Raw genomic sequence first — 14576 nt, 5'->3', positions numbered from 1 at the left:
GGACACATCTGTTTTTTTATTCTAAAATAATGAAAACAAGAACATACCAATTTACCTAACCTACAGTATGACATAAACTAATGATGAAGGTATTAATGGTATTAGACAGAAAGAGGTAGAAAAGAGGACTAAAGATACCAAAGGGACAGTCAAACTCATAAATCTAAAACAAACTGACAACGCCATGGCTAAAAATGAAAAAGACAAACAAACAACAGCACACACGACACAACATAGAAAACTAAAGAATAAACAACACGAACCCCACCAAAAAACTAGGGGTGATCTCAGGTGCTCCGGAAGGGTAAGCAGATCCTGCTCCACATGCGGCACCCGTCGTGTTGCTTATGTTATAACAAATCCGGTAAATAGTCTAATTCGGTAGATCACATTCAGAAAAGGGAAGGGGATTGTAGTTACGACGTAAGGAACATATCCGATATCATTTGTGATACGGTTATTCCATAACGGTCAACCAACTCGTGATTGCGTCCGTAAAATTTACGAAGGGATGATTTCAACTTCACCATTTGGAACTCTTGGTTTAATAGCTTACTTATGAGCAGCAACCCTCTATCAAGAAAATCATGATAGGAAATGCAAGCACGGGAATATCGTATCAATTGGGAGATATATACCCCGTATGCAGGTGCTGCTGGAATGTTGCTACTTAGAAATGGAAAGTTCACAATTGGAAAGGTGAAATCATCTCTTTTGTCGTAAAGCTTTGTTTTCAACCGACCCTCATTGTCAATTTCTAGATGTAAGTCAAGATATGAGGCCGACGTAACTGTATCTGTAGTATCCTTTATCTCTAGCTCGATTGGATAGATACGTTCCACATAGTCACCAAATTTTGAATTATTTAGTGAAAGAACATCATCTATATAGCGAAAAGTAGAGTTAAAGGATAGTGCTAACTTCTTATCTTTCTTCCTAAGAAGTTCCTGCATGAAGTCAGCCTCATAATAATAAAGAAACAAGTCGGCAAGTAGAGGGGCACAGTTTGTTCCCATTGGAATGCCGACAGTCTGTTATAAAACACGTCCTCCGAACGTAACAAATATGTTGTCAATCAAGAAATCAAGCATCTTGATAATATCAGTTTCAGAGAATTTTTTGTTCGAATCAGAGTGATCCTTTACAAAGTAGGATTTATCTCTCCCTAAGACAAGATACTTGTATCTACGTTGGCCATTCTTTTTTACGAAGCAAAGCAATACCAACTCTTTCAATTTGTCTTTTAGTTTGGAATGTGGGATACTAGTATACAGAGTAGAAAAGTCAAATGTTTTAATACTGTTACAAGATGAAAGAGAGTTTTACGATACTTACCTTTTATTAACAAAGAAAAAAAGTAAATTTTGCTGGAGTATCAATAGATCAAATTTTATTGTCTTTTATAATCTGTTTCACACTACTGGCATAAGTCACGGTATTGTCACAAAAGTGTACGTAATGCAGTAAGCTCATTAGATTCACTTACGCTCCCTCCCAAAATGAAAAATAAATTAAAAAAAACCCCAAAATACACAAACAAAATCCATAAAACCACAGATATCGTCCTAATCTTCTTACCGTGGTAAAATCTAACATTCAATACATCATCAGCCTAAAAACCTGTACAATTCACCTATATGCGAACAAATTGTCCATTCGACATAGGTATTTGAATTTTGGCTTCTATTAAAAGGGCTTATATAATCCTATTGTTATGGCTGCCGTCATGATAAGGCAAAATGGTCGCTATGCAAATTAGCAAATTATCCCAAATTTTGCCATGTGGAACATACATATATAAATAAATAAAGTGTATCTGCTATTAACTATCAATTTCAAGTTTCCTTTCCAAGGCGATCACTGGTAACATTGTTATTATATTGTTAGTCTATCAACGCGAAAATTATTGTCCTGTCCCCGAGTACTCGACCTTTTTCGATTCGTTCGACTGGGATTGACTTTAGTGAAACGATCGGTGCTGATGCGCAAGTGTGCAACCTTTCCAAATCGAAGTCAAAACTCCTTCATCGAGTTGACCATATAAGGGAAGTAAAAAAAATAGTATCTGCTAAGCATTAAAATTGTTATATGTTTAATGAACAAAATTCGTTCTTAGAAAAAGAGCTGTTTTATTATCCTCGACAGTTGATAGATCATTCACACATAAACACTATGTGTTTATTAAAAAACAGGCAAAAACAAAATTCCCCTTGTCAGCCTCATTCTTCTGCTGTATTTTTTAAAAAATCACTTATTTTGTATCAATATTTTGGGTTTCTATTACTTGAAAGTTATGTGAAAGTTTAAAACCTGAAGTCTTGTATGACTTATAAGTTGGTCTGATGACGGGAACAATAACCGGACGCCTTTATTTTTGTATTTCTCCCAAAATAACTCAAACTGATTAGTCATAAGAATAGATGACAAATGCGACTATGCATGGTACCTATAGAACACAGAGGCTTGATGATTCATTTATTGTGGAACGAATAGAAGCGACACACAAAATGAGGTCTTTCCGTTTAATAGTATAGATAAGGATTAAACGCCTTTTTAAAAGAAATTTATTGGTGTATAAACTGGACCCAGTCATTCACAAACATATCATAAAAGTCATTCGGAGTGAATTGGTCGAGTTTATACACCAATAAATTCCTTTAAAAAGGCGTTTAATTCTTATAACGGAACGAGTAAACAACTGTCGTTTATCTGTCTTGGAATCTGCGACTTTCCGAAAATATGTTGAAACTTTTCGGAACATTACCTATATTGCCGAAGCTTTCCATCTTTTATGTTAGGTTTTTGTACCTAAGCAAATCATATGCCCTGTCGAAGCTTTAATCAGTTTTTGCTTACAAAACCTCAAGATGGAAGTAAAGGCCGATTGGTTGCAGAAATGATTCAAATGTAACATATTGGGACTTGTCAATGCATTTGTAATCAAACTTTTAGACATTTTTCTCTCTTTTTTTGTATCATGCCTCACATCAATATATAATATATCTAAACGTCCTGGTGAACATTGATACCAAACCTATCAACTCGTACTATTTGGCATTTTAAACTTTGTTTCTTCCGTACAATATTTTATAATAAAGCAACAAGTTCATAAATCAAAAGGCTTTGTATTGTAAGTCTTACGGTCAAATAAAATCTAAGATATACATAAACATATGACATGACAAGTTCATTGCCAATTCAAAGGTAAATCGAATTGTATATGTCCTCATGCATATATGGAAGAAAGAACACACGACCTCACAAATGATAAAACAAGCAGTGTTTAATTACCCTGCTTTCAATGAAACATTTGAATATGTAATAAATTCCAGTATGACATTTGTCGACATAATAAACAACAAGGTAAACAACCTACCAAACATTTTTGTTGTTGATAAAAATTACAGTCTCAGAATAAATTTAAACTCACAAAAAACATAGTGTTAATTGTGTCTTTATAAACAAATATGTTTGTTATTGTTTTAGATAATAATTCTGATTTAGTTATTGGTTCATTGTTAGGACAGTCTGAATACGCTGGATATTTGTGGTAAAATTCGAACGAAGGTAAACAACAAGTATCATTTCCTTAAGAAATAAGAAAATACATTTAATTTGATCTTTTTAATTTTGTCTAATTTAAATTTAAAATTATAATTGCTAGATGTTAAGAATTGTTAAACGTTTGAATACATAGTCATTTTTAGTGCATAAGCACCGGTATGATTTTTATGTTACTTTTGTCGTCGTTGATAAGTTTAGAATTTCTATAACAAACATGAAGAACGTGGTAAAAAAATGGTTGAGTAGACGAATTTAGCTTCTTTTTAACGAAGGTTTATCCTGAAAAGCGCACCGGACGCTTCAAATTAAAAGAGTATTATTTTTCAACTCTAATACTGCGTGGCTTTCGCTGCAGATGTGCGGTTACCCCCGATTGTATTATGAGTTCGTAATCAGTGTTTAGAATTATATTCTTAAATATTCGATAGTAAGTTCAAAAACTATTAAGGTAAATCGAGTCCGTACTCCTACAGGAAAAAATGTTTGAAAATTTCGCTAAAGTTCACTTTTATTCATATTTATCATAAAGAATTTTAAAAGTATTTTCAGAAAAGGAGCGCAATTTCAAGCTTATGATTAATATTGGCGAACATATACACATGTCTCTGCTTCGGACGGGTAAAAGTAACAAAGTCTTAATTTAATTTTCATTTTTCAATATTTTATACTGATGAAATAAGTGAATGAAATTTATATTTCTTATGCTCAGCTCTGGTGATATGTTTGGGGTTTGGCTTATTTTTTTTTTTTCGTTTCATTAGTTATCAAAATTGTTTGAATTATATTCTTTTATTTCACAATATTTTAGTTTTTTTAGAAAAAACGCAATTTTTGTTTGTTTGCCGTAATTCACATGTGCTGCAGTAAAATCAAACAGGAATTGACTTTTCCCAAAGAAAAAAAACCCCCAGAGAATATTCAATATTTTGGAGATTGAAATGAATTTAAAAAAGGCTTTATATATCATTGAACAATTAAATGGTATCAAAAGAAAGTAGATATTTCTACTAATAGTATGACTGCTTTTGCCATCTTTTAAGTTAAAGATTAGTTATTTGGTTTTACAGTTCATATTTTTATAAATTAGTAGAAATATAATTGTCACATGAAATATTGGCTCTTATATGAGAAAATACTATTTCATTGATCTGAACAAATAAAAAAAAAAACCAAAACAATAAACTTTTAATTTTTTTCACATACTTCTAAATAACTTGTTTTCTCTTTTTTCTTTCAATAATTTATTTTTCTTCATGTTTTTTTTTTATTTGATTGCTTAAAAATCTACACATACTTGAAATATATATCTTTATATTTTACTACTTTAAAAATCCCATCTCTATATTTTTCATAACCTATGCATTTGCTATATTTTCTACATAAGTATATGTTGGATAATCTTAATGGTGAGCTTCTTATTTTATATTACTGACATGGTATATAACGTTCGAAACGAGTTAACGATAAAGAACATCGGATAAGGTAGCGGTACTTCTTATTTACCAATAAACAAATTGTTGTTACATTATTTTTAATTTAAAATATGAACAATTAAATAAGAATGTAATTAAAAGTAATTTTTTTTTTTTAAAACGACTCCGAGGAGAATTTTTATCGGAGAGTTTCTAAGCAAATATGAAAATCAAAAGCTCAAACACTTCGCAGAATGGAGAATTACTGTAATATCTGTGACTTAGTACAGGAATATAATAATGAAGAAATATTTGCAAGTACATACAGTGTTCTCAATGTTAATTCTTATAATTTGAATTGTTTCAGAGACAAAACAATTCAGATTGTGATTCTAAAGCAAAAATGAAAATTACGAACTTTGATGGTGGTCTTTTGTTTTAGAGGCAACAATAGTAGTTCAAATATTCAATTTTGAAGATTCAAACAAAGATAACACAACACTAAGGGTTATTGCTTCTTTCTTTATAAAATATATTGAAAATGCTATTTTCTTTTTTTTAACAGGTTATCCGTTACTTTTAATGCAAACTTTATGTTTTTATTAACTGTCAACTGCAACTTATTTTTGAAACAATGGTTCGACCAACAAATACATTTTTTTTGAAAAAAAATCAAAGTACAAAAATCCCCATCACTGATATTATACGCATACTATGGAAAACTCAAACAGTCCAACGCATTGTTTACACAGGAAAAACACATGCGCAATACTATAGGCAAGAGTATAAATGAGATACTGTTTTTATGATTTTGAAAAAGGGAAAACGATTTTCAGTCAAAATACTAAAAATCTAAGTCAAAAAAGTTCATTATAAGTTTTGATTTTTTTCTGTCTGTATACCGCCAATTCCCCTGTGATATTGATAAATCATCTACATGATATAATTCACAATACTTTTCAACTTAAAACTGGAAGTATTTTACGTGGCTCGGTACTTGTACATTTCATCATTGTGTAATTGTGTTATGGTAATTTAATATTATTGTTTTTATTTTTTGCTTATGTGTTTTTATGTGTCTTTATGATTTTTTTTTGTGTTTCTTTGTAAAATATTTGTTTGTTTTTAAAGCGATTAAGACTAGAACAAAATGTTGACTGGCTGTTATACACCAAGTTTTACATTAGTACCTATTATGTCTGTTTGATTTGTTCACACATCATTGTCAACATAATTGAATTTGATGCAACTGTTATACAAGTGTGCATATTTGATTATAAAAGATGTGATCGGTGTGGATGAAAACCCTCTTGAAATCAATTCATCAGAGAGACCAGTGGCGTGGGTTTTTTTTGCACTGGGAAGATCTTCTTGGCATGTCGAAATGTATTATTGTATTGTTTATTTGTATATTTCTCTGTCCTGAATGCTCTTGCATTTGTTGCACTGTAGTCCTGTCATGTAATGTTATCCTTTTAGTGTTTTATTTAAAATTGCCATAAAAGCGTCAGGTTTGGCTAGCCACAAAACCGGGTTCAACCTACCATATTTTTCATAAAAGTCCTGTACCAAGTCAGGAAAATAGCAGTTGTTATCTTATAGTTCGTTTCTGTGTGTGTAACATTATCGTTTGGTTTTTTGTTGCACTTTAGTGTTTCTGATGTTACGTTGTTTTCTGGTAATAGTTGATGTGTTTCCCTCAGTTTTAGTTTGTAACCCGGATTTCGGCTACCAACGCGTTCAATGAATATTATATATAGGTCTAATATCTTTTAGAATAATATAAATATTTCCATTTTAGAATTGAATGTTTCTTTTTCTTATTTAATTTACTTGGGTTTCAAAAGCTTCGACTGACACAGCAGCACTTCGTTCAACACATGTGCACACGAGCAACGCTTTTACTATCTTATTAAACAACAAACAGAAAACCCTATTCAATTCTTAAAATCACATATGAATTTTATACCATTAAATAAAGAGGTGTCTCAAGCTTTTGGTTTGTTTTCCTATGCGTTGTAGTGTGTCATGTGAAGCACGTGTAATCATGAACGATATACTTTATTTCGAAATCAATGGTGAAATTTGTGAACGCCAATAAATGTCTTTTGCTAGAAGAATGAATTCTTATCAAACACAAGTAATGCAATTATTTGCATATAAACTAAATCATAAATTAAGTATATATGAAATACTCAGTGGACGAGAAAAAAAGACCATTCGAATATAGCATTAAATCAACAATGCGTACGTTGAACAACTATGAATTTAAAAAGTTCCATGGTAATATATAAATATAGATAAAAACAAAAAATATTTATTTATTAATTTTTGTTTTACTTGTTGATACATTCACATAGAAAATACATATAAATGGATTTTGGAAACCAGTACACTTTATTTTTCTTTGAAAGTGAACAGATAAAATAAATATTGTCAAACAATTTTTAACATGTTTATATAAAAATATAAATTCACAATAAAGTCACAGCTTCGTATTTTGCAACCAACAATAGTTCCTAAGTTCAGTTAAACTACAATCATTCATACAACAACCACAAACTAGTCTTTCTGTGGCATTTAATCTATCTCCAACCAAAGCACCTGGAATGAAAATTATTCCATTGTTAACATTTCCTGGTATACATAATTAGTATAAAAGAAACATACTACCTCAGTTTAACCTTAAATGTAACTATTATGTACAGTTTTGAAGTTAATGTCGGATAATAGTTAAGAATTGATTTTCAAATACATGGTAATACGTGAACGAAAAGGGAAAGTTATATAAAATTAGTTATTGTTTACATTTTATGGTGTGTTTTTCTTTTGTAAAATATTTTGATAAAAACTTAAATTTAAAAGGTTTAATAATTAAAGATTATTTAAGTATTTTGTGTCTGACTTATTATATCTTTGAACTATTATCTCGTTCCATATCACTTTTTTTTAAATGCAATGATTAAGATTTAAAGTAATATATGATTTGTTTATATCTTATATAAAGACTAACGCGTAAAAAGTATCAAATTCAGATATTTATAAATGGAAGCCACGTTTTTTCATAATTATTCTGGGAAACAGTATCACATCAATTAATTGAATAAATCATTTTAAATTATTGTAAATATAGAAGAATGATTTTATTTATGATTGATTAATAACCTATGAAAGTAGAACAATTATAACTAATGTAAAGGACGAAAAATGATAGAATTCATATATTTATAAAGAAATAAAAGCAATATTTATAATTATCTTCGAATATTCCATTGCAGTATCGAGTAAAGTCTTTAATAGATAAATGTCTACTCACCAGCAATATTTAAATCCATATTTGGCGAAAATAAATTACATATAAGTTCTAAGATACTATGTAATTCAATATGACAGTCCTTAAACATAGACATTGAAATAGTTTCTCCATTGTCGCACTGGATTCGTCCAACAGATTTTTGAAATAGTGATATAAATATAAAGAATACATAACAGAAATAAACAAACACCATTATTATCATAGAATCATTATTATAAAACAGGAAAAGCATCACAAACAAGACAAGTTATATGGCACATCCCACTTAAAATTCTTATTCTTGATAGGTCAAATACATATTTTACGTAGAGGCAAAGAAGTGTTTGTGTGACTTATAAAACCTTATTTATAAAGAAAAAAATATAATGTGACCTTGAAATGGTTTGTAATGGTTCATCTATTTTTAACGATACGATGTCCTTTTTGAAACATAAGAATGTTACATCCATCCCATAAATACGTATTTAATACGATTTCAAAAATGCGGTAGGAAAAAAATCGTATTTACTTGAAACTTGTGAACGATTTTGTATTCTTAGGAATAATTTATTTTGTAAACCTTAAATAGTATGATACATTTGAAAACATTGAAAAAAAAACTTTTAACCATAAAAACTTTATTTCATTTTTCCTTCTTTTTTTTAACAAAAGTGTTATTATGATTGAAATCCAAAGTTTAAAACTCGCATTATGCATCAAGCAAAAAAGAAAAAAAAAAAAGAAAGAAAGAACCACAATAATAAAGAATTTTTGGAGAAATCATCCTAAAGAAATCATATTTTGATGAAAACCATGTGTTTTGAAGTACTTAATCTATAGGAGAATATTTTGTTAGTAACGTTTTCGTTATGTGATATGAGAATACTTGTTAAGCCATACAAAACATAATTCAATGACATTAATGCAGATTAGTCAATAAAAAAAAAAAAAAATGATAAAAAGAGGCATTCAAAAACATATGTCGAGTAAAAAAAATAAGAAAAACATTTTTTGAACGAACAAGAGAAACAAACAAACCAAACGCTATACAAAAAAACTAAAGATTGAGAGAGAAATCAAAAGAATAAAAAAAAAACGGAGATGCTCCCCAGGACTCTTTCGCAAAACTGAATTAACTATATGGGCAAACGATATTTGAACAATAATTTATTATTTCATCTCATTATGTTATGAAGTTATGAAAGTTCAATTGTTCACCATTAAAAAATTTTCTTTACATGTTTTCCTGTAAAACATATTGATGCCTGACATTATTTCAAAGAATAATGGAATTGTTTTATTTTCTTCTTAACCTCTTGAGATGGAATTCGTTTAAACATATATAATTATCTGTTTCCTTCTCTCTCTCTGGGCGTATTATGGGTTGCTGCTACTTCATGACGGTCAGCTCCGGGGAAATACTGACACTTCGTTAAAAGAACTGACAATTCTAGATACTAAGAACTGAAGTCGACCGCATCTGCCGCGTAAGTTTAGTGTTAACAGCGTTTTGATACAGTAGTTTGACAACGTAGACAACTCCAGCACCGAAGACCCTAAGTATAGGCGATACTGTACAGATCAGGAATATAAATGTATTTTTATAAATAATATTCAGTACATGTATATCAATAACTAAAAATAAAACACAAAAAAAAACCGAATGAAATCTATAAATGTTTTTGAATAGTCAAAGTGGTATAATTCTAGTTCATTTAAAAAAATGCACGATACAAAAAATTGATGCACTATTATATTAATTATGGCTGTAATATGTCTCATTTCACGTCCATCTTAGAATGTACAATTTATCTAGCAATAGATTTTTCCAGATTTCTCTTAGTTTATGAACAGAGGTGTATGACTTAGCTTTGTACGGAACAAAATTGATTTAGAAAAGTATAAGTAAAATGTCGGTACAAACGACCAACATTTTTTCAATAACTTCTACATTTGAAAATGCCTGAACCAAGTCAGGAATATGGCATTTGTTGTCCATTCGTATGATTTGTTTTATCATTTGATTTTGCCATTTGATTAGGGACTTTCCGTTTTGAATTTTCCTCGGAATTCAGTATTTTTGTGATTTTACTTTTTTCATTGCTCACTAACAATATAGACGAAACCAATAAACAAACCATAAGCATAGATGTGCAAATATCACTGACAAAAATAAGGACATAGGTAGACAATGAACCCACAGCATACTTGTCCTATAAATAACTGTTTTTACTCGTTTGGTCGTACAATGTAAACACATATCAATATTATTGTGGTCAGAAAAGATATGTTAATCGGTTTAATGACCTTCTTTTCGTCAAAACTTGACACATAATGACCCTTTCTTTATCAAACTGATGCGTACTTAAACAACTGGGAGGTGTAAACAACTTTTTTGATAGCCCACATGCTTCTTAGGTTCATTTGAAACCACAATCGTATTCATTATACGAAAATAACAAACATGGTTATGTAAGGTTGTAAAAGTACAGATATATTCATATGTATATATAGATATAAATTTATAGAAGTACGTTGCCGTAAATAGTGATTTATGATTCACCAAACATAGAAATTTTATAAAAAATGTATTGTGTTATAGGTAAACTATAATTTGACTTTAAATTATGTAACAGTAAAATTACTTTTAATTATTTATTTTTCTTAAAATTTTACTTATCTAAAATACTTTTAATTTGTTATGGCCCAGATACATGCTTATAATTTTTAATGATACCGTTCTAAAAATTATCAAAATATTACAATAATTAGGTATTTTTTTTAATTTTCATTCAGCAAGAATTTTAGTGTGTAGGTTTTACCGTAACCACCAGTAGTTTCACAATAATATATCACCCAAACTTATTTGGTTTCTGAGTTCGAGATTTAAATTCATTTTTGACTTGTATGATCTTGTATTATACATCTATTGGGCGATGATCACATCTGATGGATATAATTACAGGATCTATCGTTTAAGTAACCGTGTAACCTCATGTTTCCAAAATAGTCTATAGCAACATTATTTTCTCATATTTTTTCGACGTACTATGATTTGTTGGTATGACACCTTCCCCATTAACCCGCAAAGGACTAGACGTGGCAGCATACTTATTCATCCATCGCAGCCGTTCGTGAAAAGACAAAGTAATTTCTAGAGAAAGAGAAATTTTATTTTGCTGAAGAAATATTTGTACCAAACCGTCGGTTGGATGGGTAGGGAAAAGAGAACTAATGTCTCTGTTATCATCTTCTTTGTTTTTTAACGAGAATTCATTAAGCTTTACAGGTAAATTGCACTTATATTGAAGTGTAATTGCTTTTGCAACTATGAAATTGTTTGAACCATATTCTTCATTTTATCGATTGTTAAACTAGTCATATTTTAACAACTTTAAAATATATTATTTGGATAATATTTTGTGTGATCAACTCCTCCTACGGCTAGCAATCTAGATTAGTGAAACGTCATAGAATGGTTGTCTCCATTTAACAATAATTCACCTAATATCATTTTGAGTTGTTTTTCTATATTTCAGTATTGCGATTTCAGTCTTTTTTTCAGCAATATATAAATAAACATATTACCATTTTTTTTAAAATCAATTCCTTTTGTAGTTTGTTTGGTCACACTAGCATAGTCTAACATTAAATAAAAAAACATAAAAGACGCTTGACGAATAACAAAAAATTTAAGCCGTTAATATAACAATTCACTATGTTATTTGCAATGAGTATGGCTGGGCTTCATGTTTTTAAACGAAAATTCCTGTTTTATTCTAGAATAACCAGTCCGACAACAAGTCTTTACAAACTTATCTTTTCAGACGAGTTTTATTTCATGCAGTCCATGAACAGTAAGGCCACATTTAAAAGAATAGCTGCTTCCCCTCCCCTGGGTCTACCCCAGGAAGGCAGGTTAATTATTTTTTTTAACTGGATGTCATAGCCTGGTCACATGAATTGTTTGACTTGTCCAATCGATGTCACTTATTAGTTGTTTGTTCTCAATTTGAGTGTATTTATTTAGATTATCAATCCTTTTGCTTTCTAGCACTTTTCAAAAATGGAAACGAATTATTTTTCAGGAATGAAAATAATTTTGAATTTTTCTGGAAAATAATTTTTTGACCTGGGGTCTTATTGTTGACCCGGATGGCGGAGAGGAAACAAACATGTTTTTTAAAAGAATTTTTCCATAATACAAATACATATTCTCAATTATTTGATTTAAAATAAGTTTATGGTTTTTTATTAGCTCTGCAAATATTTAATAATACTCGGACATTTGGATCATATTTTCTATGACACAAATAACATAAATGCGCACGAACGCCAAATGCAACTAAATTTATAAATGTTTAAATCTTTAATCTACGTTAAACTATTATGAAACCTATACTGCCCTGTCCTTTTACCTTACTGTTCTCAATGTACCAGTTTTAAATTGATTTTTTGTCATAGATACTCAAAAATTTTCTGCTTTCAAAATAAAAGAAGTAAGGAAAAAAAAACAAAATGATAATGAAAATACACTTTTGAAGAGAGATAGACTACACCATTGCAATTTAAAAAAAAACTTGATTAAAAAAGATCTAAAACAACACAAAAAATATTTTAAATTGCTTTCAGTAGCATCAAGCAGTCAATAGTTCGATATTATCTTCTTATTAGTGTAGGTAGCATTGCTGTTTGCATCATCTTTATCGATATTAATTAGCTTTGGTTTATCGCTAAAGGTGTATTGTGAACTTCCTGTTTTTGACTAATATATAAATAAAAGGGCGGTTAATTGTTCCAAATTAAAATTGCATTATGTGTGTTTCGTGTTTCCTCAGTTTTATTATTAATTTATAACATTTGTTGTTGTGAAGTTCAGCTGTTAGTTCACATGAACTGAAGTTACATGCAAGCATGTGAAAACGCTTGTAGTCCGTCTTCTTCAAAGACTTTTCCCCTGACACCTGCTGACCAAACTTGGTCAAAAACATACCTCGTTCAAAATCATGTTACGATTGCATTCTCCTAATATGTAGGATCTTACAAATGTAAATAGAATAAACAAGTGCAGCTATAAGAGATTTTCTAATTAAAACAAAAGTGGTTTTGACGATCACAAGATGCTGAATTAGCATTTTTGGAACTAGGCATAGGCGTTTAAATACTTTCTTTTGTATAGATCAAAGAACAGAAAACCATTAAAATAATGATAAGTCCTGGTTTGAACCTGATATAGTTATTGTGAGTGCAGTTGTCTACGAGAATAATGTCAAGCAAGTTTAAAGAGATGATTCAATAAAAAGATTTTACTTGGTATCATCATATCAGACATGAAATTATTTAAAAAGTGTGTCAATGTTCAACAGACTTTACGACATATTTTTTTCTTTTTGGGGTAAAGATTTAGTGTTTTAGACTAATTATGAAATTTGCATTCCTTTTCTGCTTCGTTGAGTGGCAGAGAATAACACCAAACCCGAAAAATTTAAGTATCAACGTTGTTAAAACCTGACATAAAAACAGTTTTTAGAGACCCTCATTATGTACTTTTATGTACGGGGAGATCAACTAATGCCTGAGTCGTTTTTTTTTGTTTTTTTTTATATATATGAAGGACTCAGGTTGCGCAGTAGTGAGCAGGACAACAGCACAATACATGTTAAAAGTCTTTTAATTGGTCTAAACTACAAAAATGTGGTTAAGAATTTTAATATGAACTTTTTTTGTAAAGTATTTTGTATAGTACGCTTCTTGTCAATATGTCAAAGATGAGAAAAATCAAAACATTTGGGAAAAATGTTTCCGGATTGTAACTTATATTTTAATGTATATAGATAGGACAATAGACATAGAAAAGGGGAAGAACACTTTTGAGATTTGGAACAATAGGTTAGGGCAACTGTACCTAAAAAAACATATTTTTGAACAAATGGTTTTAAGAATTTTTGGTCCTCAATGCTCTTCAACTTCGTACTTTATTTGGCCTTTTTGACATTTTGTTTTATTCGAGCGTCACTGATGAGTCTTTTAAAGACGAAACGCGCGCCTTGCATAAATATAAAATGTCAAACCCGATATATGTTGAGTTAATTTCTATTCATATTCATATTCTTTTGCTTAATCAGGATGGAACTTATATCGATGATCGGTACCAGTCGCTGTTTATTAGTATACACTATTATAAATAATTTGTAATATTCTTAGATAATTCAGCTGATCTGTAAAATTCAATCTTCATGCCATATATATCATTTACTGTGTTACGCCACTAGATAAAACAAACAAGTAAAGGTAAACTCAGCCTC

Source organism: Mytilus edulis, chromosome 10, assembly GCF_963676685.1.
Source record: "Mytilus edulis chromosome 10, xbMytEdul2.2, whole genome shotgun sequence".
Classification (NCBI taxonomy): domain Eukaryota; kingdom Metazoa; phylum Mollusca; class Bivalvia; order Mytilida; family Mytilidae; genus Mytilus; species Mytilus edulis.
The sequence above is the reverse complement of the archived record's forward strand: the minus strand, read 5'-3'. Positions refer to the sequence as shown.